Consider the following 6091-nt stretch of genomic DNA (forward strand, 5'->3'; position numbering starts at 1 on the left):
AGCAACTGGGCCGCCCGATGGGCCACATGCCTCATCACCATCTGTGGGCCACCCGGGCTTGCCGGATCTAGGCACTGTCGATGGTACACCCATGAAGTATACCCACAACAGTAGCCCCCAGAGTTCTCCGAGTTTCCCCTGCAGTCTCCGTCTTGCTGGTCCATCATGATCTCCGGCAAACGTTGGTAACGCGGAGAAACTTGAAGAGCTCCAACTTTGCATTTTCTTCTTTTTCCAACTTATAGCCGGAAAATGCTCCCATCCCGAGGGACTTCATCCATCGACGTTCCAAAGAACATTTCCGGGTTACTCCCTGCTTGAACGAAAGCCAATCTTATCTTCACAGAATCACCCGGAATCTTAAAAAACTCTAACGGTTTCGGAAATCCTTCATCTTCAGATCATGCTTAACAACGGAAGTTCCGTATTTCCCGCGCACAACTTCCTCATTTCCCGCACTAAAGTTTCGCAGATGCAAATCTTCAACCGGAATTTTCGGGAGTGCATTGTTAAGTCACCTCCACGTCGTTTACCGCATTTGACCTAAACACGTGTCATCCATCCAACGGTGCGACCGTTCAGTTTCCACCGTTGGATCCGGATCCCGAATCTCCGGCGCGGCCTATAAATACCCCGCGGCCGGTAAAAATTCATTCTTTCACCCCCTCTCACCACATCGTCTTCCTCCTCGCGCCGCGCCGCCGCTGAGATCTTGATTCCGGCGAACTTCGCCCCGGTGAACTTCGAGTGCCGCCGAACCAAGGCTTCCCTCGCTCCAAGATTCTCACGTTTGAACGGGAAACTTGCTCCGCCGCCGATTCGTGGTCACGCGAGCCGATTTCCTTCAAGTTCGGCGACCTCATCTTCCGCCGGAGCTCCGTCGCACCACCGCGCCATTAGCGGTAAGTACGCCGGACTTGTAGAAGACAACCTAGTGTAGAAGATAGGCTTAGTGATCCGGGTACTCAGACACTTTGTATGGGTGCAGCCGGAAGCATGCCACTCGAATCGTCACGTTGCCTTTGGTAGCTCTTCGAGTAGCCGGATCCCAACCAAATAGAACCCATATGCCCGGATCCTATATCATTCACTGCCACCGTATGTTTCCGACATCAGACTAGCTCAACCTTTTTCCGCATCTTCCGGCCACCGCTCCAAGCCGGATCCCTACCCTCCAAGAGCTCCAAGAAGAACTCGAGGGACAAGCTCGGATGGCAGCAAAGGTGCGGAGGCGGAGGAAAACAAGAGGGCGTCCAAGGCCCGGATCCGTGAAGGAGAACGAGGTCAATGGTGGCCTTGCGCAACCACCGACGTGGAGCTTAGAGAGCTCCAGAACGAGGGAATGATCTCCACACACTGGAGTTTCGTTCGTGACTCCGACGCCCCCAAGCCAGAAGCCGGAGAAGTTGTCATGACCAAGGCTTGGGTGGAACGCGGTCTTTCACTCCCTTGTTCGGAATTTTTCCTCTCCATCCTCAACACCTACGGGCTCCAGCCCCACAACATTTGCCCCAATTCATACCTTCTCTTGTCCAACTTCGTGACTCTCTGCGAAGGACATCTTGGGATCCGGCCAGATGTCAAGTTGTGGCAATTCTTTTTCAGTGAAGAAAGAAACTAAGGACAAAGCAATGGTGAACTGCGGAAGCATGACGTTTATGCTCCGCCCTAATCGTATGTATCCTCCCCATGATTCACACGAGTCCGTCCGGTCTTGGAACGCCGGATGGTTCTACGAGAAGAATGCTCTGTTGGGATGTCCACGAAGGCCTTCCCCGATTCGTCAACGAACCTCCGGAAGAACTTGCAAGCTGGAGCTTCGTCCCTCCACTCGCCACGACTCCAACCTTGGAGAAAGCTGCGCGGAGAATCTCCTGGCTAGTCCATGACGGACTTACCGGAGCCCGGCTTACACTTAGCTGGTTTACCGGAGAATCCAGCCCCTTCGCTACAACGCGCGGTTGATGTGCGCTTACACCGGGGCGGATGATCTTCTCCGGGTTACCCGCCATGATCTTCCGGCTGACTCTCTGAAAAGAAGATTCAAGACGCTGGTGAAGATTCCGAGGGGCCAACAGGTCCCGGAACTGTTCAAGGATATCTACACGAACGATCAGTGTCCTCCGGTAAGCTTCGTTCTTTCCGTTGCTTCAAACTTCACAAGGATAACTCTAACTTCTGTTCATTTTCCTTCCAGCTCAATACTTTGGCGGAGGACAACTTCCGCACCATCATTCGCGTCCCCGTTACCGGCGACACGGCGGAGGAGGCTCCGGAAGACGACGAGGAGGAAGAGGACCAGGCACCCCGCAAGGCGGCCTCGACCTACAAAGCGTCCCCGCGCCAAGGCTTCCGGCTCAAGCCGGAGCTAGCGGCGAGGCCTCCGCCAAGAAGCCAAAGACGACGAAACCACCTCCGCTTGACTCAAGGAAGGCGGAGCGTGCGCGTCTACGGATGCTCTCGACGGCTGGCCGGGGCACACGCCCCATCATTCCCGGCGCCCGTGAGTTTCCGAGCATGATGCGATTTTTACTTAGCGAAATTATTTCTTGTCTAAACCCTTTCACTTGTTTGCAGGAATCCGAAAACCGCTGCCACGTGGACCACCAGCCGGGAGCCCATCACGAAGTACATGAAGAAATCTCCGGCTGTTGGTCCCTCTACTCAGATTCCACCCAGCGCTTCCCACCCAACTCCTCAACCGTCGCCTCCTCGGGCTGACCCATCTCCCCGCTTGCCGCAAACACTCCACCGGAGATAATTCCGGTTAGCAGCGGGCACTGGAGGAAGAAGATCCCAAGGCCAAAAGCCCTGCCCAAGAAGAGGCGGAAACACAAGGCCAAGGAGATGCGGAAGTCACTTCGAGAAGGTGGAGAGGGTCCGGCGACATAGTCGTTTTCCGAAGAACCGGAGATCCGGCGGACACCACTTCCACCCCCAAGGCGTATGCCACCAAGTTTTTAACAAGCTGATCGAGGCGGAGAAGTGGGAACTTGAACAAGACCTGCTCAACGCCATGCTGAACAACGCACAGGGAAGCCGGATTCAGGGACATCGGAGATCCGGGACTTCAAGAAAAACATTGGCCGATTCTGCGATCAACTTATCTCGCAAGCAAAAGGTACTCCCCGGTAGCCCCCAAGCATGTAGGCGGAAACTCAAAAAGTAGTTAGCGCTTAAATGCTTAGAGAAAAATTACTTCCGGAAAGTTTTTTAGAATGGACCGGTAGCCCCCAAGCATTATGGCGGAAAAGTTCCGGCAATGATGCTTTAAAAGAAACCACCGCTACGGCGGAATTTTTACTCCTGCCTTTGTTTAAATTTTACGGGAACAGCGGGCGCTGCACTACGAGCTGCACAAGAACATTGCCTGCGGCGCCGCGTTACTACGAGTCGGGCGGAAAATATCCGGACCACGAAGGATGAGAATGCGGAACTGGCTAAACAAGCGCGGACGCCCAAGGTTGGTTTCCACCTTCTTCGTTATTAACCAAATTCCGACTTCAAATTTGCTTGTTAACGTATATTATTATAGGCGCATCCTCCTCCCTTGCAACAGCTTCGACTGAACTTGAGAACCTGCGCTCCTCGTACCAAGAATTGGAGACGAAGCTAAAGGAGGCGGAACTTAAGAGGGAGCAGGCCGAAAAGCAGGTGGCGGAGAAAAACTCCGAGCATATCGGGAGAAGGGCGAGCTGGAGCTGAAAAAGAATGCTGACAGCGAGACCATCGGGGAGGCGGCAAAAGGAGCTCAACGGACTCCGGAAATTCATGGAGACAGCGGAGCAGCACCGGGACTTGCTCAATGAGAACATCTTGGGTATGATATCGGAACCTTGTCAAGATATTTGCTCCGATTCTTTTTACTTTGCGCTCAAATTGCATGCCTATATCCTGATTATCTTTTTATGTAGAGCCGCTTGGGTACCGGAACAGCGCCGGAATTTGTTCCCACGAGACGATCTTACGCAACTCGCGGGTGATGGCTGCAAGGATCTCATCTCCGCCTCCCGCAAAATATGCCACAATTTGAACATCAAAAGGAGCCGCACTTGTGACGTGCGCAAGCTTATTGGTAAGATGGACGTTCTGCCGGAGCTGGTGATTGATCTACAAGCATCTTCAGCCCGAGGCGCAGCTGCAATGGCCTTGACCATGTGCCTAGCACATACTCCGGGTCTTGATCTTGATGAAGTGACCACGGGCGTTCCTCCGGATGAGGACGTCGGCGAGCTGCTGGATGCAGTGAGCGGCTACGACACCCGCATCGCGCGCAGGATCCGGCACGAGGAATTCTACGACAAGGTCGTCCTCGCTGCCGACGAGGCCTTAGAAGCGGAACTTTTGAAGGATCTCGACGCCCGGGCGCGACCTGCGGAATCCGGAGCCGAGTTTACCTGGACCAGCTCCAAGGATGCGCCCCAAGAAGAACCCAAGACCAGCACCGCTGCTTCCGAAGAAAAGGAAAGTGAAGAAGACGTATCTTCTCCGCCGAAGGCGCCAAGGAACAAGATCCGGAGGGCAAAACTTCTCCGGCTAAGGGGGAGTGAGAACTTTTATTCCTGCGGGAAAAGCAATGCATCATTTTGGCCCCGGCGAGGGTTTGTAATAAGACTTTAAATTCTTAAGTAGCTAGGAACGAAACAATTATGCATGGGGCGGAAACACTTATCCTGCTATCCGTTAAATATTGTGTGCATGTTTCGTTTTATGTCGGAAAGCAAGTGCTGACTTCGTTATTTTCCGGCTTGCTCGCTTGACCTTCCACGAGCCGGAAAACCTTAGCGGAAACGCTCGCCGGCGGCTTACGAAGCCCAATGGCGATCCGTCCATAACCGTGGAAACAAGCCCCCGAGGCATAGGTGCCGGAAATCGCTACTAGGAATCACGAGTTCGCAACGAGATAACAACTTTATCGAGAAAACTTAAGCTTACGTCCTAAAGGACGATTTTGAAAATCACAACTTTCATACACGCCTAGGCGGAAAAATCCAGCTCTGCGGTTTTAGTTGGAAAAAACATACACGATCTAAAATGAACAAGTAAAGGAGGTAAAAGACTCAAAAGAGTGAACCGGAAGCTTTATTTCATTGATCATGTATAACTATTACAGAGTTTAGAACTCGGAAAATATATGCTAAGTGTAGAAAGGACGTAGGCTGTGCGATATTCCAAGGGCGATCTGTTTCATCGTAGATGTCATCCGGATCCTCACGCTTGCGTTTCCGGTGCCAATTAGCAGGTCTATCCCTTAACTCGCGGAAATCGACAAGGTAGTACGACCCGTTATGAAGCACTTTGCTAACGACGAAGGGTCCTTCCCATGGAGATTGCAGCTTATGGTCTTTCACTGTCGAAGGCGGAGGACCAGGTCTCCTGCCATAAAGGAGCGTTTCCGAACTCGACGATTTGTGATAACGTCGGAGCTTTTGCTGATAGATGGCGGATCTACGATCTGCTAAGTTCCGAGCTTCCTCGATCAGGTCCACAGATAGCTGTCTTGCCTCGTCAATTTGTTTCTTCATTGTAGGCGGAAACTCGCGGTGAATCGTGGATAATGTCGGAGGGAAGTACGGCTTCGGATCCGTATACCAGGAAAAAAGGGGTAAACCCTGTTGATCTGTTAGGGGTAGTTCGTAAACTCCACAGAACAGCCTCCAACTCATCAGCCCAAGCTCCGGCTGCTCGTCGCAGCGGTCCTTCAAGGCGTGGTTTAATTCCTGATAATATTAGGCCGTTAGCCCTTTCAACCTGACCATTGGTGTGGATGAGCCACGGATGCGAGGTCCGATCGTATCCCCATTGTCTCACAATAATCCCTCAATTCTCCTTGAGCAAAGTTCGTGCCATTATCTCGTGATTATGCTGTGCGGGATGCCGAATCTCATCACGAGGCTGCGAGATGAATTTTAGTGCCGTAGCACCGTCGGCTTTTCTCACTGGCTTAGCCTCGATCCATTTCTTGAACTTGTCAACGGCTGACCAGGAGGTACTCAAAACCGCCAGGAGATGATTTTTTTAACTTACCAACCATATCGAGCCCCCAGACCGCAAATGGCCAGGTGATAGGTATGGTCTTCAGCTCTTGGGC

Source organism: Lolium perenne, chromosome 2 (genome assembly GCF_019359855.2).
Source record: "Lolium perenne isolate Kyuss_39 chromosome 2, Kyuss_2.0, whole genome shotgun sequence".
Classification (NCBI taxonomy): domain Eukaryota; kingdom Viridiplantae; phylum Streptophyta; class Magnoliopsida; order Poales; family Poaceae; genus Lolium; species Lolium perenne.